The sequence below is a fragment of the Spea bombifrons genome, chromosome 1, assembly GCF_027358695.1.
Source record: "Spea bombifrons isolate aSpeBom1 chromosome 1, aSpeBom1.2.pri, whole genome shotgun sequence".
NCBI classification, from domain to species: Eukaryota; Metazoa; Chordata; class Amphibia; order Anura; family Pelobatidae; genus Spea; species Spea bombifrons.
Genome location: NC_071087.1, coordinates 155,757,645 through 155,784,184, shown reverse-complemented (window position 1 = coordinate 155,784,184; position 26,540 = coordinate 155,757,645). Strand labels below are relative to the sequence as shown.

At 40.0% G+C, this 26,540-nt stretch overlaps 1 protein-coding gene across 3 annotated transcripts in view; it reads left to right on the top strand.

Annotated features, from left to right (window-relative positions):
- The window catches only part of NEDD4L (NEDD4 like E3 ubiquitin protein ligase), a 183,638-nt gene that overhangs the window by 1,199 nt on the left and 155,899 nt on the right, over nucleotides 1–26,540 (top strand). The gene's annotated exons all lie outside the window — the stretch shown is intronic.

Below are 26,540 nucleotides of genomic sequence, written 5' to 3'. Positions count from 1 at the left end.
GCCAAATGGTTCCTATCTACAGTCAAATTCCATGTTTAGTAAACCGTGCAACATGTTTTGTTTGGTTTAAATCAGGTTTGTAACACAAGCGTATGACACAAGTCCTCCCGGGGTGGGTCAATCACACCTCCAGTGTACAGGGCGTGTGACACCTGAGATTGTTGCTTCTATAAATCAACGCTTGTTGCAGAACCTCTGTGTAACTGCAGTTCATGAAAAATGTATGCCCGGACGGCAGAGGTTAAGCTTGTATGTAGGTTAAATCCATGGGATTTAAAAACCTCAGCCCAATGATGTGAATTCTGTGCAAGGTTATCAGCAGCAGAAGTCACCGTTTCCCAAGACGTGTTAGCCGTGGACACAAATCGCAGAGATCAAAGTTAAAATTATCCAGAAAAAAATAATATGGGTAATTTCTTATTTGATGGTACTAGTAGGAGCCTGTTTTCCTTGACTACGTCGTGTAACTGGAGTGAATTACATTAAAATGTCTTTATTTATTTTTTTTTTTTTATTTATTTTTTTTTAAGATTTTAGGTAAACACAAGTATGTGATGAACCGATAATGAAGTATAATAGAGTAGAACCAGCTTGACGTGAAATTACATGTGGCCAGATTGTCCAACATATACAGCTTTACTTTACAACCAGGCAGCAAGGGTATAAATATATTTTTCAAAAAGGATAAGAAAAGCATAGAATGAAAGGATGCAAATCAGTGAGCTCCGCAGGGGTGGAGACGTTTGTGGTGGGGGTAATGAACTATCCCAGTAGGGCAGGGGAGAGAGGAGAAAAAAATAACTATTTAATATTTTAGTATATATATATATATATATATATATATATATATATATAGAAAAAATAATACAATATCTGGTTATACTATATCACACACACACACATATATATATATATATATATATATATATATATATATATATATATATATATATATATGTGTGTGTGCGTGTGATATAGTATAACCAGATATTGTATTATTTTTTCCATATATATATATATATATATATATATATATATATATATAATATTATTATTATTATTATTTTTTTTTTTTGTCATAAATTTACCCTGATAGCGCTGTGCTTGTGGGTACATCACACATGATGCAGCTAATTTCTCCTTTCTGGAAGATGAATACAATATAAACATATAATTATCGAAATGCGTGTGCTGCAGTTAATAGGATACTGTTTTGCTGTGACTGTAGGAAAGAAAAGGGGCAGACGTCTTAATCGTTTTAACGCTTGAGTTTGAATGCATGTTGGGAAACATTACATGTATTTTACACAATTGTCATTGCTGAACACGCAGATGTAATTTATGAATAACAGGCTCAGGTACGTGGTTCTAAAACAGGGCAAACCCGTCTTGATGGATAGTGGATATCTGTTACTGAAATCTAGACTTTTAGACTTTCATCATATAAAGCGGTGGCTATTATGTGTTCTAATGTAGAATTTTAAGACCAGGGTGAACTTAATAAAACTGTATTTCCTGAATCCCTGATCTACAAAGGCATTGTGTGAACAGGATTTGGTCTTTGGTTTTATTAGTGTATCCTAATTAATGGTTGTATAAAAAGGTGTTTATTTAAACTTTTTATTTATTGAATTAAATGTCCTTCACCCCACATGAAATCATGATCAACAAACTGTCTCCAAAATAAATTGTATAATACGTTTTACACCGTTTTTTTTTTTTTTTTGTTTTGTTTTTTTAAGCATCTTATATTGCCGGGGGGGGGGGTTATTTTGGCTAGGTGCTACCCTAGGCCTGACTGACGGCAATACCACAGCCGCCCTCGCCACTTACCTCAGGGGCCACTATCCTCTATGCTGATTGCTGGGATATGACATCATATCTTTGTGCGATGGGTGGCATGGAAGCCATACTTATCCTATATAAATTGTGTGTGTGTGTGTGCACATATACACATACACACCATGGCATAATGGCAGTCGCTTTTTATTCCTAATCTTTATCACGGTCGGGACAAGAAACAGATTAGATAACGTGTGTTTTGCAAGTCATCAAAGATATATTATGAGTTTTTGATAGTGGTGGTTATGCATAAATGTATGTTTTGTTTTTGTCATAATCCATGTTTATTCAGATAGAAGCACAGCTGGACCGTGACGTCCCTTCCCCAGGCACCCACTCCTGAAGAAAATGCCGTACACTTATAATATCTCAAGACGGGCAGTCTATTGTCTGTTCAGTTGTATTCCATTTCCAAAGCATGCTAAATCTCGGAATTCCACGGTCATATTCTAGGGATTGTTATAAGGAAGGATAGAAATCGTGCTGTTTGAGGTGCCATGTACAGTAGTGTATTGTAGCCTAGGCCCACAGCCCCTCTGGCACTTAACAGGTAACTCCACTGTTCAATGGGCTAGTTAAATGGGGGATCACTGATCTACTCATCTGGCCCATTAATACAATGGGGGAGTCTGCACAGCGATGCTGGAGCTCACGGCCTAGGACAGAGCCGAAGGTAAATACGCCGCTGTTCCTGACCACAAGTGTCATCAGAGGAGAAGCATTAGAACAAGAGGTCATGATCTGAAACCAGAGGGTTGGAGGCTTTGATGTGATGGAAGGAAGTTTATCTTTACTGAGAGGGTAACAGCCTCCCATTGTGTGTGGTAGAGGCTAATAAAGCACGAGAATTTAAACATGCATGGGATAGGCGTATGGCTCCTCAATCGAAGACGAGACCGGCGACTGATTAAGGTTTGAGTCTTTACTGCAAGAAAACAGGCAGACTGGATGTGGCTGAATGGGTCTGATCTGCCGTCAGATTCTGCGTTTCTAATTGTCTTGAAGATCCGGACATGCGTAAAAATGTATTTTGGTTTGTTATTTTTGTCCATCTCGGGCTCTAGGCATTAGTAACCCCTGCTGTGGGCTAGATTCCATCGTTTTTCTTTTTAAACAAATATTTTTCGGAGGCGCCGTGAAATACACCTGTATCGTTGAACTTTAGGGGCAGAAATGATTCTCACGTTAAAAACCTGAATTACCCCTTTAAGTGACACTGAGCCGGATTCACAGGTTTGTACAGTTTTAACATACGTGGGGTCAGTGAACTTTTCCCTCGCATATTTGTTTAAATTGTGGAAAAAAACAGGTAAATCCAACTTTATTTTCAAAGAACATGGCAACTATTAGTGCTTTAGCAAAGATATGGCTTAGGATTCTCTACTTTTACAGGAATGCTAGCCTTTTCCCCTTATTATTTTCTACGTTTGGCTTCGGATGTAGTGTATTATTTAGATTAATACAGAAATCCCCCCCCCTATTTTTTTTTCTTGGATATTCTACAATATTTTTACCCAACAAGTGAAAACGTCTAATTTCTTGCCTTTTTGGTGTTAAGATTAATAATGTTAGAGTTATCCTTTACAGGGAGAAACTTGTCAGAAACTAAAGAATATTAAATATTTATTACAGAAAAATTCTTCCCCGCCATCTCTCCAATTTTATGAAAGTATCTTCTCTCTCTCATTCGTTTGCGGAATGTCTCTTACAGTTTACTGGTATCAGGGAGCCGCTATTAAAATGCGGGAGACTCCCGGAACTTCCAGGAGAGTTGGGATGTCTGTTAATCAGTCCTTTGGTCTTTTAGATTCAGCCTCCTAGCGTAAGTAGTAGACACAGATTACGTATTTTGAGTTTTTTTGATTTTTTTTTTTTTTTTATAAAACGGGCAGACTAGACGGGGCCGAATGGGTCTTATCTGCCGTCACATTCTATTTTTCTGTATATAAAGCCCTATTTTTTTTAGGAAAGTGACTGGAAAAGCTGTATTTCATTAATGAATCCATCTTAATAACATGTCTTCGACTTGTATTCTCCTTGTTTAGGTTATTTAAGTAGGTTCAAGATATTTAGCTGGCAGACATGAAAGGAATTTGGGGGCGAGAAAGTGGCTTGTTTTTCTTTTTTTTTTTTTACGATTATAAGATGGAGAACAGCATTTTTCTGTTCCAAGAGGGTTGAAACGTACAAGGAAAAAAAAAACTCTGAGGAAGTTCTGAGCAGAAATTGATAAGCAAGAGGAAGGCAGGGATGCGCCTGCATTCCAGAATACTGCATTAAAGTAACTAAATGAATTCTGTTATTAGGGACAGATTATCCAGCTTGATTTCCTAGGGCCCAGTGTGGCCACCAGAGTCTCTTCTTTTGCCTCTTTTATTTTATATTTTCAATTTTTCATTTTTGTTTGTTTGTTTAGACACTTGTGTTGTCCAACATACTGCAAAGGGTTAATAAATGTTATTCTAGGCATCCAAAAGAATCCTAGGCATCAGCAATAACTGACAGCGACAGATTTTTTTTTACACCCCCACAATGCCATTTACGTTACTTTGGTGGCCCCATATTGTTATTTTTTCTAATTTTAATACAGTAACCCTTTCACTGACGGAAAACACTGTTGTGATGCACCAAGCCATCGTATGTGTTACTAACATCAGCTTTTGCAAGCGGCACAGCAACAAAGGGGTTAAATGTGCTTTCTCCTGGGAGGAATTACTGAATCAAGGAGAAACATTGTGGTCCCTGTATTCTTAATTCCATTAACTTTATTTTAATATACAAAAAAACAGAATTTTCATGTTTTCTCGATCGTTCATTAAATGTAATGTAAGGAGGTTTTACTTTACTGAGAGTGTGTTAGATAAATGGAACAGCCTCCCAGCAGAAGTGGTAGGGGCTTTAACCATACATGGGATAGGCATATGGTTGCTGAAGACGAGACCAATGACCGATTAAGGTCTGAGGCTTTACAGCAGGAAAAACGGGCGACTAGACGGGACAAATGGGTCTTATCTGCTGTCAAATTCTATGTTTCTGTTCCTGCTAAGTATCCTGTTGGTATTTGGCTCTGATTTACTATACCGCGGAAATTTACTAATAAAGGATAGATACGCTGTTGTCCTGGGCAGAAATGAATACAAAGAATTAGGGCTGTGCTGTTTACACAGGAAGCTGGCAGGGCATGTGGAACAATTCTTTAAATGCCAAGGAGGAGAAGAAATTGCCAAGAACGTGATCGAAAGGGCCAATTATCATCAGCCCGTGTTACGTGCAAGGTGGCATCTGGGTCATTGTTGGCTCCCCCCCCAAGGCAGGTGCTTGGTGCCATGTTTGGTGAAAGGTGTAAAAGGGGCGGGCTTAATAGTAGCTCTGCCCACTCCTAGCAATCTCTATGACCCCACACTACCCTCTAAAGTGGGGGTCTCTTGCATGCCCCATTAAGGCCACCATTGTGCCTGGAAGCTCCGTGGGTGGCATTGAAACGTCCACTTGAACTTCGCAGACCCCAGATCCCCAACGTTCAGCTGGACTATCTGGACGGGAGGTCTGGCAGTTGGGGACACAAGGTTTACTTTGAAATGCTAATCGTTTACTCCTTAAATGCCAGCCACAAATGAGATATGGATATGTTGCCCTGAAGACCTGCACTGAGGAGGCGGCCTACTGGGAAATCTTCTGGTATCCCAGTCAGTCTCTGGTGCTGCACCCCTGCTTTGTGGGCCTGGGGCATCCTCACAGCTTGCGTTCCCATAAAGATATGCTATTGAACACAGGCACACATAAGTAAATACATATATATTTTTTTTAAAAAACGGGTTAATTATGAGCTCTTGTGAACTACAACTCCTACCACCCCAAAATGGTGATGAGGCAGAGGGGCATACATGGGAAGTTTAAACTTTTTATTTTATTTTATTTTTATTATAAAGGTTGGCAGTATTACAGTATTCCCGCTCCAGCATTCAAAGGGTTAAAGCCTTTGCTAATGCTTTTATGTATCCTTAATTGTGTTTTGTATTAAAGAGCCGGACTCATACTAGACTCTGAAACACTTCTTTACCACATCTGCGTATTCCGTTCGTTTTGATCGCTCTTGATCCATAGAATTAATGTTCAGCTCAGTTAAGCTCATTGCAAATATAAAAACGATCCGTGGAGCTTGCTGCATAGCGAAAAACCGGCTGCAGAGAGATTTATAGAAGGATTTTAACGATACAAATGAAAGAGCTAAGATACCGAATTCATAAACATCACGGATCTATTTTTATTTGGGAATTACTACTATACCGCGTAACACTGTGTACGAAGCTGGATTATTCTTAACTTGTGCTGATTAAGATGCAGCCGTCAAGTGCCAGATGTGGGTGCTTTGCGAAGAAATGTGCGCCGCTCAGACGTTCTAAATCTGAGTTACTCTGGTTAAAATTGCACAGTTGGGCTGCCACGGTAATAGATCGTTTTACCGGAGTCTTAGGAAACCCGCTGCCTTTCTACTGAATTCCTACATCATTTTGCAAGCAGAGGGCACATACAAGTATTTCTTTTTACGAGGTAGGGAGAAGACAATGTCTGATCCGTGGGTGCGAAAAAGAGCTTTTGAAGAAACAATGGGTGTGAGAATCCCTAATATCGTGAATTTTAAGGTTCTTTGTAACTAAAACATGTTTCATGTAGCAAGGGGCCCTTGCTTTTTGCAAATACGTGGTGGGATTCGTCAGGTTTCTAGAAGATTCTTGTCCTGTGTAGTAGAACATATATATGCGGCTGCCCACCGACGGCCAGCTCTAGGGTTGGTTCTTGTGAGATTTCTCGAGGGGGTTTAATGAGACGGCTGTATGGCTATTACAAGCTTATTCCTCTGGCTATAACAAGCCTGAAGTGATATGGGTCGAAAGACTTGATTGCAATAAAGAGTTTCTGCTCCCTTTACTTGGCAGGAGGACAATAGCAGAGATTGGCGATATCTGTCTAAGACCATTTATTTTTTTACTTTCTCTATTGTTTAATTATGAGCATTCTTGTTTCTGAATGGTGTCATATTAAATGTATTCAGTACTTTCTCAGCTTATCTCTAAACCAACGAGTGGTAAATGTGTTCATTATCACCTAGCAAGAACCTGGAAGAAAATAGATGCCAAGCAGATAATATGAAGGGAAGATGGTGTTGTATTTTGCCTGTAGCTTTTTATACCACGGCGAAAGTACAAAGGGTCTTGGACCTGTCTCTGTCTAGACCCGATCAGGGTCGTGATTTTTGATCTTTACATTGTGCTAGGGAACTACAACATTTTAGTATTTTTCTTTATTAGATATTTATTTTCCTGCATAGAGGTGTACTAAGCCATTGTTTGCTGACACATGGCGTCCATGCCTTCTGGGAACTTGTTCATCTGTACAGGGCAGTCATATTTTAAGATGTCAGGTGGTTGAATGTGATTGGGGGTCCACTTAGCCCACCTAAAGCTATCCCAGTGGCTCCTCAATATAATTTTTGGTTTGTGTTTGTTTGCAATCTTTCTAATGAAACAATAGCCACTTGTATAACGGGATACATCATTGGGCAAGCAAGTTGATCCCAGGAATACCATGATCGTTTGCCAAGTGAAATAACAGATTCGTACTTTAGATCCTGCAGAGGCTCAGAGGAACATACAGCGAATGTGAATAGAACATTTGTTACGTCCCGTAGTATGTGTCCTAGGATAACTTTCTGCGGGAGGAAGTTGGTGGGCACTTAAGGTCTGTCCTTTCCTTCCGAGAGTCGTAAACTGGAGATTAATACAATACTAAAGTCCAGCTCACAAGTACACTATTGCCAGTTTAGGTTAAAAGAAAAGAGCATTGGGCAACTTCTTTGTGTTGGAACAACTATATGTTTTTAAAATGGCAGAACCCTGGTTTATTGGTAAGTAGCAAACTCCTAAAATATTTTTTTGTTGTCTCTTTGATGTTTTATCAATTTTACAAAAAAAAAAATACATAGGAATGATCAAACTTCATAAGACAAAGGTCATATCTTCAACACGTTAATATCTTCTAGCATCTTTCTATTAAAGAAAGGCTTAACAGTATAGAGTTCTAAAATCATGTTCTCTCGCGCATTTCCAATAGACGCAGGAAAATAAGTTATGTCATGGAGCTACGGGTTAATGATTGATACGTTTGGAAAGAATGATTTGCTAATGAAGTGGCAATTTCCCAAAAAAGGAGCTAAGAAGACCATATATCATTATAAACCGATAAATTAGATGACAATGAAATTTAGTTACGAATTTCAGACCATGCTGAAGCGTTGGGTTCTGTCCAATAACTAGTTGTAAATTTTAACAGCCGTTAATATGTTAATAAGATTGTAGCTTAAGTGTTTATTGTGATTTAAAAATAGAAGCAAAGACTTTTTGAAGTTTCCTGTTTTATATGTCAACTTTTTGCTGAACATAGTTCCCTGTGCGCTGTTACACCACCAACAGTCACTAGAGGTTATGGAATGAAATTTGTTGATATGAGAGGGGACCAGGTACGATCTTTGAATTGACTTTGTAAAATGACTACTGTAAGGTAATACCGTGATCTACCTGCCTGACTTTAGTCCACAAGTCAAACCAAAACTCAATGGACAAAAAATTTACACCAATCTCTTTTTTCTTTCTCTCTCCATTTCCTCATTGAGAGGGTTTAAGTGTTCATTAGTCTGGAGATTAATCTGGTTTTATGGTGTTCCTCAATAAATTCATCCAAAATAGAATATAGGTCTATAGGGTTTGATCTCAAAAAGTTTTTAACTGTAACATATGAAAAAAGTTCCTGTCTCAGGAGATGAGATTTCACCTGGAATCTCTCATAAGATGATCTGAGGTTAAACCTTCTAAAGTTATAATCCTGTTTAGTTAGTAAGGGTTGATATCCTGAATGTGAAACTGGGGAGCTTCAATTGGAGGCCTTATGACATAAGGTTTGATGGATGGAATGGATTTAAGTTTTGAAGTTAAGACTTCTCATATATGTACCACCTCAAGTTCTGATCCATGTTTATTGTTCCACACTAGAAAGTAATAGAACATAGATGCATCATGTGGCATCTTTAAATCTGGGAGTTCCAGTACTGCTTTGTTCAGATTTATTTTAGAATTATTTTTTGTTATTCTAGGTTTCTTAGATAGCCAAGCAAAACTTGACAATAGCTTGTTCAAATTACTCCGTGACTTGTAACTTGTACCCTCTCAGTGACTTGTAATTGGATAGCTCTGAATACGTACAGAATCTTAGGAACAATATAAGCTTTAAAAATGTTTGTACGACCAAGCCATGAAACTTGGATACCCTTCCACTAATCCTATGTGGAATAGTTTACCCTCTGGGCGTTATGTAAATCGAACATTGATTTAATCCCTAGATAATTTATTACCTTGTTAGCCCAATTAAAATGGAATTTTGTCTCAAGAAAACGCTACTGATCTGTCGTTGGTTAAAAAGAAATCACCTGTGTCTTAGAGTTCAACGTATAATTTGAGTAAGCATTAAATCAATCAATAATAGAAAGCAGGACGGTCACTGTAAGCATATCTTCTGCGTATATTGTTGTTTGTGCATTAACCTTGATGCCCCTTACCTCTTCTCAGTTCCTTATAAAAACTGCCAGTGGTTAATTTGTTAGGGCATAAAACAATAGAGACAAGGGGCAACCTTGTCTCGTGCTGTTATTAATTTTGAAAAAGTCATAATTGCCTTTCCTTGAGGTATAGAGAGCCATTGAACTATTTTTTAAAAAAATACATGTAAACCAAAAGCATCCCACTTTACCCTTTCAAAAGCCTTCTCGGCATCAAGAGCCAAAAAGACTGCAGCGGGATCTGTTTGTTGTATCTCAGAGATCAAATTAAATATCTTATGGGTATTATCTGTTCCCGACCTGCCTAAAATGAACCCAGTTTGATCATTTTCAGAAGTAAAGGGGGATCAGCGGGTCCAATATTTGGCAACAAGCTTCCGTGTATCCATCAGGGCGCGGTGGCTTCCCCTTTTTTCAGATTGCTAATAGCAATTTTAACTTTGATCAACGGTTGATTAAGAATACATAACTTTTTCTCTTATTTTATGGTGTTTAAACCCCGGTAAATAATCCTTAATCTAGGGTCCAGGATTGTTATTCTCTATACGGTTATATGGTGCATTGTAATAGCTCTTAACGGCCTTGCTTATTTGTGATGGAACCAAGAGTACTTGGTACACTGTTTTCTAAGTTCCGTTTATCTCGTTTCTCGATATCGATTTGTTTGAGAATCGGATCCGCTCTGTTATTACTATGACACAATTTCTGCTTGGGAAAAAAGTATTTCCGTTTAGCTTTGATTTCTAGATGAATATCTTTTTTTATTTCTCTTACTCAATAGTAGAGTAGGATTTATTTTCTTTAAATTCTGGGTAACATTATGTATAGATCAGCTGCTAATCTACCTCTCTGCTTCTTAAGGCAAGTATCAGTCTTAATCAGATAGCCCCTGATAGCATACTTAAGAGCGCACCACGAAGTAGAATCAGAGACCATTTTCTTATCATTTATGTTCTGGGAAATGCTGAACATAGGTCTGTGTTAGATGCTTCAGATATTATGTTATATTCATTTAATCTCCAGTTTGTTCTGATTCTGTAATGAGGACTAATTCTGATTTGTGAGACATACAGGAGTATGCTCTGACTATGATATATTGACACTATATGAGGCTAAGCGCTTAGGAAAGGAGCCTTTTTGTAAAGAGATTCTGGAATATGAAAGATGCATGGTGGAATAGAATTAAAATTTTGTAAGGGTTTTTAATACATCTAGAGAAGTTTGACTTTAGTGCTTTTAGCTTAGGATCTATCTTCCCCCCCCCCCTTGGAAGACCTCTATCCAAACCAGTGTCTGCAAACAAAAACAAAGGTAGTCTGATCTACTTATTTTTTAGCTATTCACACCTTTTTGGGCCAGAATATTGTTATTATAGGAGATGGGGGGTTAATTGGTTGCTATGGTGATTAGAAATCGTTGTTTGCCCTAGAATCCCCTTTGATCCTGTAAGTGTGGCACCAGCTTGGAAGGTAGGCAAACTCTACACATAACTGCATTAAAGATCAAAGCCTTCTAAAATCTCACACCTACCACTGGGACAGAAAGGTGGATATAATGGTTTTCTGATCTGGGCAAAATGCCAGTTATTAGCAAGTAACATATCCACCGTACATGTTGTTTTTTTTTTAATTGAAAGTCTTTATTTATTTGGCTAATGAATCAAAGGGCATAACTGGGAATGTGAATGACTCCGAGATCAGGGGTTTATATTTTCACCTCCCTCTACGGTTGATGAAGTTGTATGCTTTAGCTCCGTGGTTCCTCTAGGCATTATGAAGGGTGATTTGGCTGTGCGTAATGCGTAATGGGTTAACCCATGATAATGCAAATCGTTTATTAATCCTTCTTGGTTTGGTGGTAGGGAGACTACCTCCCCAGCTCCATACATACATTGCTACAAGTGGAATGTTCCTTCTGACTGGGCCATTCCATTGCTATGGTGATAGCACCGGAATTAGATAAACATAACTTTGTTTCGGAATTGGTAAAAATCTCACTTTTTTTTTTCTTCTTCTTCACACAAGAGATTTAGCAGGTATTTAAATCTACGCTTTAATCTGGTCTACCTGGCAGTCCACTGCCATTGACCTTTGGGTAGTTTCCTTGGATAATTGAACAGGCAGACTTAAAAGAAATTTACCAAGCTGCATAAAAAAATTCACTATACTATTTAAAAAAAAAAAAAAAGTGAAAGATGCTAGAACATTGTGTACTTTCTACTACAAAAGACTGCGCTCTTTAAAGTGTTACAAGGTGTTATTAGTTCAGCAGGGGAATGCTCCAAGCATCTGCTTGACAAATACATTTTTTTCCAATGAAATAAAAGTATTTAAAAGTAAAGAATGAAAAGTATGAACAAACTCCGTTAATGTTCTAAAAATAATCGCGATGGCTCTCGAAATAGGCCATAGTTTATAGTGTGCAGCACTCTACTTTAATATAATATTTAGTCTTTAACGGGAAGCTGGTGTCTTCCATATTTCTTTTGTCGGAAACCATTATGGCCAGCATGGTACACAACTGCTGCTGGCGACTGCAACTCCTATCATCTTGTTTTATGTCACAGGCCGTTTCACTGAACCTTTTTCACAAAGAGCCGAAACAACGACTTTCATTAGAATTGTTTATTAGATTAAAATTAGTTATTAGCGTGTTGATTGACCTTACTTAACTGGTTAAATTTAAGGAAAAGTTGCATTTTAATTATGACTTGCCGTGTATGCGTTGAGTGAACGTTCATAGAAGCTGAACTGTTAGGTGCCACCATTTGTAATATACCTGCCAACCTTTCAAATTGGCTAAAGGGGTCGCTTTTCTTATGGGGATGTTAGACTTTTTGAATGATTTGTGTCCTACTGATTTATTAATGTGACTCCTTAAAGGAGAAGGACAATTATATATTTTATTTGCGTAATTTAATTTATAAATCCATATTCTGCTCTTTATGTACAAATTATGGCAGTTTTTGGTGACGCAGAATGCTTTTATATGCTCATGTCCATCAAAGATTCTGAGCTCTGAGAAGAAGGGGACAGAAGGATTTGGGACTTTGAGAAACTGGAAACGTAAAATGTCATTCAAAAGGTGTCATCTTTGCAGGGGGTAACGTTGTTTAAAACTACAATCATAGCCTCTGGGTGGGCTTCAGGGGCTTGAGTGCACACCCACAATCCTCTCCACTATGTCTTACGATGTTGTGCGCACAATCACGCTTACACTATTCTGTAATTGAACAAAAAAGCTTTGTGGGTGAGTGCGCATGCATGCTCAGCAGCCTGACAGCCGCCATATTGGAAAGCAACAAGAACAGGAAGGTTCTGGGAAATTTCCTAGCAATTTGGATCAAAAGCGTATTCCTTTTGCTGTTCTGTGTGGTTGCTGGAAGTTGCAGTTGCCGGCCGAGCCAGTCTGTCCCTGAGGTTTAAGGTTCACCTTTCCTCCTGCGTTTCTTTGCAGTTTCATAGTTCACTCCGACGCCCTTTGTTTCATACCTGGCAGCAGGTCTAAATCTGGTAGCCACCTGCAGGTAAATTGCTGAGTAGAATCGTTGCTGCTCAGCCAACTGGACAGGACTAATGAACAAGTATTGACAGCTTTAACATTTACAGTCAGTTTCAGGTTTTATTTGAAAATGTGATTTAGCTTATTATCTAAATAAAAAAATCAGTTCTCTGTAAAATGTCCAGCCGTCTAAGTGAAAAGGTTATTGAAGCCTTCCTTTTCTCCGTCTTGGAAAAAGAATGGCAGTTATCCGTTCCCATATCTCTCCGGGTGTGACTTGGAGTCTCCAGGTGAAAAAGCTGCTGTCTCCGGTAATTTTGTGTCAATACAATCTTAGTAATTCTCATTACTTTGTATCAATTGAGTTAAAAGAAATGTTCATAAGACACACAATCTTAGATCCAAAAACAAAAATCCTACATCGAAAAAACTACTTTTGAAAATGAAAATTCTAGAATCCAGGTTTTCCTAACAGTCCGTAAATTTTTTGGAAAGTAACGTTTTAAATGGCGCTAGTGTTTATATACCCCTGATTCCCGTGTATTCTGTATTTCTTTAAACTATCCTTTTGTGTACTTAAATCCCAAATATTTATTCATTCGTTTCTTAAAATTAGTATTAGTGTTATGACATATGAAAAAGAACAATTGTGTGTCTAATTTTTAAGTAATACGCCGTTTCATTTTGTGATCTCATGTTTCTTAGCTCAAGGCATGGAGAAAATACCCAAGTGATTAATTAAAAGGAAGTCCTTTTTGTTTAATCACCCAGTGTTGAAGTGATTGCTTCTTCTGATATTGACAAAAGAAATATAGCATGTGCAGTGACCTGAATTTCCAGGGATTCAGATTCTGACTACCTACACATCACACGCGGGAGGCTTTGGTTTTATAACATTCATTAAATACATGGATAAGAACCAAATTGTCGCTTACCACTTAACTGTTTATTTTTTTTGTTAGAAAGCACATTTAGACCCATATAAATGCCTACTGTTAACCAATAAAAAGTACCGAGCACACATTCTTCTTTCGTTTTGCATTTGGTTTTTATCTACTGGCAAACTCTTTACAGTAAAACGCAACAGCTGTGTCAGTGAACTACAACGGGGGCCATAGTCGCTGTTTCGTTGAAAATAGCATTTAGTGATTTATTTATTATTATCCCGCCACAGCATACCCCCACAACACTTCAGATTCTCCGAGAGAGAGAGAGACGTTTGCTGTAGAGTGACCATGTTTTATTTCTGTCATTTAGGGACACATTATGAAGCGGATGAGATTACACACAGGTGTATATTAAAGTCCCATTGCAGGACTGTTGCGGATAATTAAAATAGGACTTATGCCACAAAACGGGCAGCAATTCAGCCTTGGTAGGGCTTCCTGCATCATCAGGCCTGCTCGTTGTGTCGTTTCGGTTAAAAAAAACCTAGAAGTTGCTTTTTGACAACCCAAAAGGGAACCTACACAGACACTTTTTCCTGCATTGTCTGTATGTTTGTATTACACTAGATTATTATAAAGCCATTAGCTATGTAAATGATATTGTCAGGGTCCTACCTCATGCTCCCGTGGTCCACGGGGGTCTCCACCCAGCGTCCACGTTTTTTCCACGTACCACGCAGTCCCGTTCCACGCGGTCGCAGATGGCTCAGGCCTATGCTAGGCCGCATCCCCGGCCTCCAGTGCCGCACAGGACAAACGCTAAGCGTGAGGTGATGCCAGGGGGGCGTGTCCCATGGTGCTGGCACAACCACAAGGAATTATGGGTAGGCGAATGCAACTAAGATAAACAATGATCACCCCCCCCTCGAGATACGCTGCCACTCTGTCCTCCCCGCGATATGCTGCCACTCTGTCCTCACCCCCCTCGAGATACGCTGCCACTCTGTCCTCCCCCCCTCGAGATACGCTGCCACTCTGTCCTCCCCGCGATATGCTGCCACTCTGTCCTCACCCCCCTCGAGATACGCTGCCACTCTGTCCCCCCCCCTCGAGATACGCTGCCACTCTGTCCTCCCCGCGATATGCTGCCACTCTGTCCCCCCCCCCCCCGACTTACCAGAGCAGACTCCCGGGTGTCTTACGGGGCCGGAGGGGGACATCTATGCACATCGTGTATACAACTCCCGGTGCCGGCACTCAGCGGAAGTGCCGGTACCGGAAGTTGTATACGCGTATTGCGTAGATGTCTTCCGCCGGCCCTGCAAGACACCCGGGAGTCTGCCCTGGTAAGTCGGGGGGGTTAGAATGCATCGTGCGCACGTTCACCGGCAACGGCGCATCGCCGCTGCCGGTGAACGTCCGTGCTATGCGCTTAGACAACCTCCCGTGCCGGTACTCCCCCCGTGGAAAGTGCCGGCAGGGGAGGCTGTCTGAGCGTATCAGACAGTAGGATGCAGGTCCCCTGCACCACTGCATGTCCCGGGCGTCGGGCGCTAGACCCCGAATATAGGCCGCACCCCCACTTTAAAGACTTAAAGTGGGGGGGAAAAGTGCGGCCTATATTCGGGCCAATACGGTATATATAATATAATATATCCTGTGCAAACGCTAAGCGTGACGTGATGGCAGGGGGGCGTGTCCTGCGCGCTGATGACGCGGGAGGAAGGACCAGGGGCAGGAAAATCGTTGACAGACAGGTGACTTCTAACTACTACCTGTAGGGGAGGATCAGTTGATCAGTTGATTGTTCAAATGGCTTCCTGTATTTTCCTTACCCGTTTGCTCGTTTTTTGGCCTTTGACCTTGGCTTGTTTATGGCCTTTGCTGACATTCTCCAACCCCTGACCATGGATTGCTGTACGGTACGGTTTATGCTTTTATGTCTATTTTTCACTGCTCAGTGGAATAAACCATTGCATATAATATATATACCTTTTTATACTGACTTTACATCTGCTGTTTGCCTGGTGTCTCTGCTGTGCTCCAACCCTACACACCCAACAGATTATCTATCTATCTATCTATCTATCTATCTATATGTGTATGTGTGTATATGTATATATATGTGTATATATATATATATATGTATATATATATATGTGTGTGTGTGTGTGTATATGTGTATATGTATATATATATATATGTGTGTGTGTATATGTGTATATGTATATATATATGTATGTATGTGTATGTATATATATATATATATATATATATATATATATATGTATATGTGTATTGTATATATATAATGTGTGTGTGTGTATATGTGATTGTTTACCTTATTTGCATTTACCTACCCAGAAAACCTTGTGGTTGGGGCAGCATTCTGGCTTGTCTGGTAGATGGTAGAGTGTTTAATAATGCTTCTACTATCATATAATATATATATATTATTCACTCTCTATATGTGTGTGTGTGTGTGTGTGTGTGTATATAAATATAATATAATATACACACTAGAAGCATTATATCTCCGTAACACGTTGTTTTGTGGCAGCGAGGTTATGGAGATCGGAAGGAACGTGTCCAAAGAATCACCTGGACACCAGTAAGGATTGCGGTAATGATCTCCTGCACGAATGAATGAACTGGCTCTCGGTTAAACGCAGAAGAGCTGGTTTAGAATCCCCTTCCATTTAAAAAGCCCTCACCTGGAGGCAATAAAAACCACCGATTATTTAATGTGGCCGTAATGCCCGTATCCACCGCAGGGAAAGAAATAGTTTCTTCCCGGGAAGTCGGTCTGTTTAGTTCTCGCTTGTACAGTTCAGACGCTTCTTGATCAAAGGGAAATATTCCTCCGGAGTATATGGCGAGGCAGTTTACTTTTTTTTGTTGTTGTTTGTATCCCTTACTGTAGAGAGATTTATTTGCCCCTAACGAGGGGGGGGGGGTCGAGTAAATTGATTTCCAGGACGTGTTTATATCACGTACATGCCGTACTTGCATTCCCCAGAGTGTGATCAACCTGTCCAGAGGTGCGCAGATACCCGTTACACACACAGCGTATTTCCATGCAAACAATGACTTCACAACAGGACTTTGCCATTTAAAGGGACATTTCGGTGTCCCATGCATCCCCTTTTAAATGAAGAATGCATATTTATGTATTTTGTAAAAAATGTTAATATGCATACTTTAAAGCTGCAAAAAAAAAAAGTTCCCTTCAGTAGAAGCTGCAGCTCTGCAGCTGCAGTATAACTTTGATTGTTTGGCTTGAAGCAGCCAATCGGTATCAGGAGAGCGAGCGACTGAGCCAGTGCATGAGCTGACTGCAGTAATTACTGTGTATCATATGTCAAAAGGGGCATGGATTTTGGGTGTACTTAACCACCAGCAATTAGAAATGGCTTTTTCCCGCCTGCTGATGCTAACCCGCTGACCGCGCTCAGTAACACCAATGTACACTTTGAATCACAAGTCATCAAGCACTCCGTATCAATCAGCCTGCTGCTCGAAGCGGGATTAGGAAACGTTGAAAGGGCTGCTGTGACAGCAGAAAAGCGGAGAATATAGGAATATGGTGCAGTCACAAAAGACTTAATGATCGTATATAGAATACACACTTTTATTGTTTTATATAGCACCATCATATTCAGTAGTGCTGTACAATGTGTAATTCATCTAGATTTTGATAGAATAAAACACTTTGTATGTGACTTGTTCAGGGACTAAAGCTTTTGGGATCCTTTTTGAGAGAGGGTTGTGTAGTACCCGCATCCATACGTGATCTGCTATCGGATATCTGGTGGGGGGGCATTTGGCCGAATTCCCAGGCCTGCCTGCTCCGATGATAAACACTGCAATAAAATGTTCACGTGCATTTTTTTCGTTGGTAAAATGCTTTCCAGGATTTTAAAATGCCACCCGTCACTGAGAAATGTCTCAGCTGGACTCGCATTAAACACACAATAAAATACACACACATATATATATATATACACCGAGAACACGATGATTTTCTCTACCACCCAGGGGGATCCTAGTGCATTAGGAGAAAAGCTTTCCCTCTGAGCCGCACTGCTTTGGGTTATCGAGAAGAAAGAAAAGGCTAAACCATTAGGACAAGCTGCGGCTTCAAAGCATTGTGGGAGTTCAAATTACAGCAAAGATATATTTTATTTATTTTTATATTTTGTATATATTTTTTTTATGGTTTTCAATGCGAAATGGTCATTTTCACATCGTTCTCAAATTATTTTTCACATTGTTTTAGTAAAATGATGTATTTATTTCTTAAATGTCCACCCTTCCAGCTTCAGATACATGTAGTGGGAATGTTTAAATGCCAACATGCAGCATTCCAGGGTGCTATTAATCAGCCGTGCGTATGTAGTGTGAAGGGTAATCGCTCTGCGCATGGTGTGCGCTGCCTATGCAGTGACCTGGGGTGATGGGCATCCATGGAGCGACATCCTTGGAGTATTTAAGTAGAAACATAGGTTTTGGTGGCAGATCGGCCCCATTTGGCCCGTTTTTCCTCATGTTGAGACTCAAACCTTAATTAGTCGTTAGTCTGATCCTAGATTCCTGATCCCATATGCCTATCCCATGCGCTTTCTTCGTTTACCGTATTATTTATTACAACATAGCTCACCGGTCCGCATTTACCTGATCACTCGGTCTGCTGTCAAGTGAAGTGTCTGCTTTTGTCTGATGACTCTAGATCAGGGGTGTCCAACCTGCGGCCCTCCATCTGCTGCAGGACTACATCTCCCATAATGCTCTTTCAACTAAGGGGCTGGTTGAGGAGTATGGGAGATGTAGTCCTGCAGCAGCTGGAGTGCCGCAGGTCGGACGCCCCTGCTCTAGATGATACTAGATTATACATACATTACACATTTTAGGTAATTCCCTGTTTTAATGTAAATTTGTTGGTTTTTTTTGTTTTGGTTTTTAATACAAAAATAGATATTTAAAATTTTAATAGCCAAGAAGTTGTCGTATTTTCTGCCAGACGCCCCTACTATAGAAGAATGCGTATTAAAGTACTCTGACTAGCTCAAACCCTCTGAGTGCTTGACCCCTCCATGTTTCTACATGATCCAAAACTCTTTGCCACTGATTGGCTGCTTAATCTGTCAAATCGTGTCGGTAAATACTAACAAGTCAATCTGTGGCAAGAAATTGCTCCCATTAAAATCAATGGGAACCCTTTACACCTGTGCGCTGGGATCTAAACAGACACCTGCATGCAGCGTTCACCAGAGCCAGCTCTGGAGCCAACTGCAGGTGAGAACATTACGTGCTGAGGGGTGCATACAGGCGAATGCATTGGCTGTGGGGTTGGGGAAAGGGGCAAACGCATTTGAGGGGATTCTGCAGATTCCCCCATCATGTCTATGAAAAATGAACCACAAGTACATTTAAGGATACCACTCGGCTATCGTATGCATTAAATTGTGGATAATGGCTAGAGTGTCCCTTCTAGCTCTCCATAAGCACACAGTGGTAACACTAATGATTTCCTTTTATAGCCTTTGCTATACCTCGACGTCCTATCTATTTACTTTGCTCGTTAAATACAGTTCTGTAAAGATATGACCTTTTTCACGACACCTGAAAATATGCAACCTTGTCCTAGTCACATAATCTCCCCGTGCACCTAGTACCAGGCGTCAGATTCTACTACTACTCACGTTTTCTTAAAAAAAAAAATATATATATATATATATATATATAATATAATATAATATATAGGTGTGTGTGTGTATATATATATATATGTATATATATAATCATTTTCCTTGCTGTTTCTATATGAACCCCATAATGTATACATGTGCAGTGAATAGATCTATAATTTGATTATTTCACCCATCAATTTTTATTTATTTATTTTAAATGGTTAAATGCATATTTACCGCGGCTGTCCAGAAGCCCATATCATGGAGCTCTCCATAAAATAAATATACGGTTCTACCACATAAAGATACAGCGTCGTTAATCTGCCGTAGATATGTTTTTGTATTTGTTAGGTAAAGCGCTAGACGTCTAAAGCAGACAAGCGGTTTTATGTCGCCGGCTGTATATTTTTTTGCTGTGCTTTTTTATTCTTGACATGTTATGATGTAATATACGGGTGGAAAGCAGAGACTCGGCGTTACGTTTAATGTATCTATTATTTGTAATGAATACTCGGAGACATGCAGGAAGGAAATACTTTAGGGATATATACTGCAGATCGTATGGTAGAAGAAACTTGTCACAAGTTAATCGAATTCTTTAAATGCATTTTTTATTATTAAAGGGGTAAAATTCATCAAAGAAGCTGCATAATATATTCTACACGCCGGCATTAAAACATAGCGCTAATAATGTACAGTTACAAAGCTAGTAACATACTTTAAGAAGTAATGTATACAATACTAACTCATACAGGCCAGCATTCCTGAATTTGCCATGACAGTCCGGACAACCATGGGAATTTAGATAATGATATAGGTGCATCCGTCTGCTGGAAAAACTACAAATTACATTTTTTTTGTTTAATTTTCTTTGAAGTAAAATTCATCAGACTAATATTTAAAAGTGAGGTTTTGTAGAATCATGCGACTTTATCCATTTTCCTTATCTAACGGGAGAGTCCGGTGCGTATGCAGGAAGTGTACTTAAGTATGCTTCCTGGTTTCAGTAGAGGCAGTCTTGGGGGAGGAGTAAAACCAAACAGACCTCTCATTTGCTAATATTGTAAGAAGATATGACCTGATTTGCATGCATAAAAAATACACCATGCGGTTTAATAAACCATCTGTTTAAAAAAAAAAATAGAAAAATATTCTAGGGACTAGACTGTCCATTTATCATGTAGTCCTATGTTCTCTACATTTTAGACTATTCCAGGTATTCAAACCCTATTCTCTTCCGTCTACGTAGTTGTAGGAAAGATGAGCTCTGTAGCGTATGAAATTGGGCAATTTTCATGTAATATTTTGTAGACGTGTGTGCTGGGGCTACTTAATTGGGCAACCAGTTGCAGAAGAACCTGTTCCTAACATAGAGTGACAGCCTCTAAAGCAATAAATCCTAACTGGGTGCTAAACTAGAAATTATTATGCTTATTAGACATTCGAAAGGATTCCAGACAGAGATTTGATTATCTGCGGCGAGCTTTGCCCCCCGGGTGACCTTGCCTGCGATGACATGCTTTTCAATGGCCTTTTTTTTTTTCTTTCTACTTGCTGAATATTTTCAATGATGTATTTTGGTGAAAGCCGTCATTTTTCTTTCTGAAGTCGTGCAAGGAATGAACGTTTTGCAAATTCCCGGCAGTAGCTGCGCACAAAATGCTGCTATCGTCAGGCCTCGGCGGTTTGCTGTATGCCGAGAGCTCTAATTGATTATGTTTATTCAGATCTCATGTATTTTGAAAGCCGTTAAATATAACCTTATATGTTTTGGTGCATGCACTTTTTTTTTTCCCCGACTTGTATTCTGGAGAGAATAAAAATGAAGCATACTACCCAAACTGGCACATGAACCGCATAGCTGCCAGCAATCCCAAATTTCCCTGGACAGTCCTGATCAAGATTTATGATATATATATATAATTTATTACCGGCTGCACGCTACGTGCACATAGAAACCACTCCCAATGATATTTTAAAATGTGTAAATATGCAACTAAACGTTATCCCAAAAAACATTGCTTAAATTCTTACCTAAAAATATTCTTATAATTCATGTATGTGTGTGTGTATATATATATAATATATATATATATATATATAATATATATATATATATATATATATATATATATATATATATATATATATATATATATGATTATATACACACATACGTTTTTTAAAGCTTTGTATTTATTTTACTGCGTTTGGGGCTTTTTCACCCCGGTTTTTCATGTCCATGAGTCACATTTATTTTCGTGAAGTGTGAAACTTACGCGTTTCGTGTCGCAGGCACCCGTTGTAATTCTGTTTACACCTGTTAACGTTGCTTGTGCTGTTGTAGTTACTCTGGCGATGAGGTGAAACCTTCCCAAGGCTCTCATTTTGTTTATCCTGAATACATAAACGAACACCTCATCAAAACCGTTGGCAATTCTCCCTGAAATATGGAAAATCACTCAAAAATCACATTGTTGTATCCTCGCACGGCCTTCTGAGTGAAATAGGCTTTTAGACCCATTTATTAATGCGTAGCGTAGCTGCCAACACAGAATCGCAAAATGAATACAATACCCGCGCGGCCTGCCCTGTATGTGACATTAACGGAAAGTGAAGATGACAAGCCCTACGTGGCGGGGGAGTCATCAGTATTTTGGGGGGCTCAAGGCTCTTTAGAGCAGAGCGACAATGTAGGGTTTAACAACGAGATGAGTGAGAGCCCTGAGTAGAAGGGTTAGGTCTTAAAGACCTGCTTGAACTCCTACTTTGCTATCACAAGTGTACATCCTAATTTTAGGAACAACAGTCCCTTTCTGGGGCAGAAATCCCTCGTTCCTCCTCTGATCTTGTTTTCTGGTTCAGAATGTTTGCTGGGTATGAGCCTACCTGAGAACTCTCCAGGGTTGACTCGGAGTGTTCAGATGAAGCCCTTTTTTTTTTCCCCGGGTCAGCATCTTCTCTGTGCAGGAGACCATCAGGAAAAATATAAGAATAGTATCTCGCTGTATTCAATATGCAGGAAAAAGGGATATCGTGGACCGGGATGGAAATACGATGTTTCCTGTACGCTCCTAGGTTAACCCCTTAAGGACAATAGGGGTTATTACTCGTAGTATATTGTGGGACAATGGCTATTTTAAAATTTTTCGGTGTTCCTGTTTAGCTGTGATTTTCTTCTCTCTCATTTCGTGCTCCCACACATATTATATATTGTTTTTTTTCAGGACAAACAGGGCTTTCTTTAGATACCATTAATTTTATCATATCATCTAATTTACTATAAAAAAAATGATAAAATATGGGGATTTTTTGTTAAAAAATTACTTTTTCTCACTTTTTAAACAAAAAACTTTTACTCATCTGCAAAAACGAATGAAGAAACCTGCTAAATAGATTCTACTATTTGTCCTGAGTTTAGAAATACCCAATGTTTTTATGTTTTTTTGCTTTTTTCTGCACGTTATGGGGCAATAAGTACAGGTAGCGTTTTGCCATTTCAAAACCTTTTTTTCCCAATCGTGTAATTCTTCCCCCCATGTGCCATTTCGGGTATCTTTGAAGCCGGCCAATGCAATTTACCCCATCAAGTCATATATTTTTAAAAACTAGACACCCCAAGGTATTTCACATGCTGGTAATTTAACCCTTTCCATGCACTAATTTTACCACCAGCCTTTGTGAAACTTTATGGTAGTAAATTTTTTTGTATTTTTTTCACACACGTTGTACTTCAGGTATAAATTTATCGCTCCTGGTATATGTCCCTGTCAAACAACACCCCAATATGTGTTCAGTAACATCTCCTGAGCGCAGTGATACCCCACATGCATGGGTTTGTTGGGTTATTTGGGAGGTAAAAGGCCGCCTTTGTGAGGTGTGTATTTTTATGCCATTTAGACATCTGATCCTACTGCCCCCATGTCCCATATTTGGGACACCTTTGAACCCGGCCAATTCAATTTATCCCATCCACTCATGCATTTTTTAATACGAGACACCCTATGGGCATTTGTAATGCCAATATTTTAACTCTTTCCATGCTGGAATTTTTGTAAAGATAAAGAATTTTAGAACTTGCTTATTAATTTTTTTTTTTTTTTTTTTGGTGACTGGGGATTTTTATATGTTACCATATTATTTTTATTTTTTTTAAACATTTTTTTTTAATTTTTTTTTAAAATCACTCATTAGTGAGCTGGGCTCCATTGACCTTGCATGGTTGGATGCAGTACCTGCATTCAACCTGCAGGAGGAGCTCGAGAGTTCACAAGAGGGTCTGGATAGACCCTCTATGAACTCATTTCTATTGTTGATGCCATCCTGTGAATGACGGCAACGTCATTTACAGGATGGCACTTGTGGTTGCTCTTCGGAGCAATTACAAGGTGATCGGGGTAGGGGGGTAGTGTTACTGACATGCCTCGATATCGAGGCATGTCAGTAACACCATTTATGCTTAGGAAGCGATTTTTCATGATCGGTGCGGCGGCGGCCATTTTTCTTCCGGGGAGGGCTGCCAAGGGCTGCCCTCCCCGGATCCACGGTCAGCCTCACTTGGGAGGCTTCCGTGGATGCTGCAAAGCCGCCGATCGCGGCGAAAACGCCGCGATCGCGGCGATGCAGCTATTTAACGGCAGCCCGTACATGTACGGGCATTGTCGTTAACCCGTTGCACGGCAACCCCGTACATGTACGTGGATTGTCGTTAAGGGGTTAAGGTTGCCATATCAGCCATTTGTTTTGTGGTATGTCTGATTTTGACCACCACCTAGTCTTGGGTTATGGGGGACGTATAAACTTGATTTTACTCCTTTCCTTCTGAGAATTTATGCATCTCGTATACTTCAGGGCAGCTCTGTAGGAGATGGTCTCCAACATGCAAAAATTGTGTGTATGTGTCTGGAAAACAAAACATGGCTTATATGACAACCCTATCTCTGCGAGCTTCTTCGGCCTTGGGTAACGTCAAACCAAGAGAGTCCTTTCAGGATGCTTCGGAGATACAGGAGACGTCAGTACTTTTTCTCCATGGCTGGTCCCATTGATTAAATCCAGTGCTGCAAAAATGGGACCGCAGGGGGCGTGTAGTGCTGCAGCTTCTCCCAAAGGTAGGCTATTTTTATTCCCCTGTAGGATTATAAGATATACGCTCTTTGCTAAGAAGGCTGCCTAGGACATCAGACTGTCCCTTTAATTTTTGCTGCCCTGTATCTGGAACGCGCAGTTCGCTGATTTAATGACTATTTATTTTGGAGGACTACTTGAATATAACAAAACGTCAGTGGAATTTGGATAAGGGAATTCTGCTTTCTGTTACGCATTTCTTATGCAAACAGTGTTCATACTACTTGTTTTTCATTTTTGGAAACTGTTCCTTGAATAATTCAAAGTCAAAATGCCAATTTTTTTTTTATTTCACGTATATAATGGTGTTTACAAATTAAAACTTAATAATATATAGTCTATATGTTTATTCTAAATAGACCCCACCTCTATATTTGTAAAAGGAGCCTTATTAAGAGTGATGCCCCTCATACCCTATTGAATTTAACCCTTTTAATACTAAATGTGCTGTTGGCGCCATCATTCCTAGTACTGTTAAATGCTCAGATCATTTGGTTTCATTGATGCTTTCTGTCTAAAACACTTCGTCATGTGACGTAAAACCAGGTACCGATTGGTTGTTCCTTTATCGACTGAAAACAGCTTCTTAAAAGTTTCTCTGTTTTAACGGGGTTAAACTCTTAAGTTTTATGTGTTAATGTACAAGAGAAGAATGTTGGCTGTTGGTTCGCTAAATCAAATGTGGCGTTTGTGTGTTTTTATTAGAACACTGCAGAGTTCTAGATCAAATAAATATAGTTATATATTCTATGTAAGATATATATCGTATTGGCTCGGATATAGGCCGCACCCTTAAAGTTAGGTGCTTTTTTAAGGAAAAATTTTTCTTAGTTAAAAAGAACGTAGAATAGATATACTGCCACTCTCCCTCCACCCGATATATACTGCCACTCTGCCCTCCACAAGATGTGTCCCCCCCACGACTTACCAAAGCAGACTCCCGTGTGTCTTGCGGGGCCGGCAGGGGAGACCTACGCAATACGCGTAGACAACTTCCGCCGGCACAGGAGATTGTCTACGCGCATCGTGCAGATGTTCACCGGCTGCGGCGATGCGCATAAACGACCTCTGCTGCCGGCACATCTGCACGATGTGCTTTAACAATCTCCCTTGCCGGGACTCCCCTCGTGGGAAATCCCGGTAAGGGAGATTGTTAAAGCACATCGAGCAGACGTGCCGGCAGCGGAGGTCGTTCACGCTCATCGCTGCTGCTGGTGAACGTCTGCACGATGCGCCTAGACAATCTCCCGTGCCTGCACTCCCCCTGTGAAAAGTGCCGACAGGGGAGGCTGTCTGAGCGTATCAGACAGTAGGATGCAAGTCCCCTGCACCGCTGCGGGGGATCTGTATCCTAACCCTGCTGCCTGCCCGGCCCCCGAAACTGCATGTCCTGGGCGTCGGGCGCTAGACTCCGAATATAGGCCGCACCCCCACTTTAAAGACTTAAAGTGGGGGGAAAAAGTGCGGCCTATATTCGGGCCAATACGGTATATCTTTAGAGGACAGAATTTAGCACTGTTAGAGCCTGTGATCAAGGCAGCTTCCACTGGACAGGGTAATGTCCAGTTATCTATTTGGGGAACAAAAATAATAATGCACTCACCTGACACTGAAGCTGCATCCTTGCTGCTGCAGATGCCCTCCTCTGTGGTCCGACCATTCTTTCTACTGCTGGACTGTTTGTTTTCCCATTAAAACCATTAGCACTACTTTCCACACACCTGCAGCCTTCTTGGAGCTGAGTATATTATGTTCAGGGTGATTTGTTCGGCCAGATGCATTTAGTGGGAGATGTGGGGGAAAGGGGCAAATGTGCAGAATTTAAATGTTCTCCTTCTCCACCTCGGCTATCAAAAGCATTAAAGCGCGTATGATGGCAAGAGT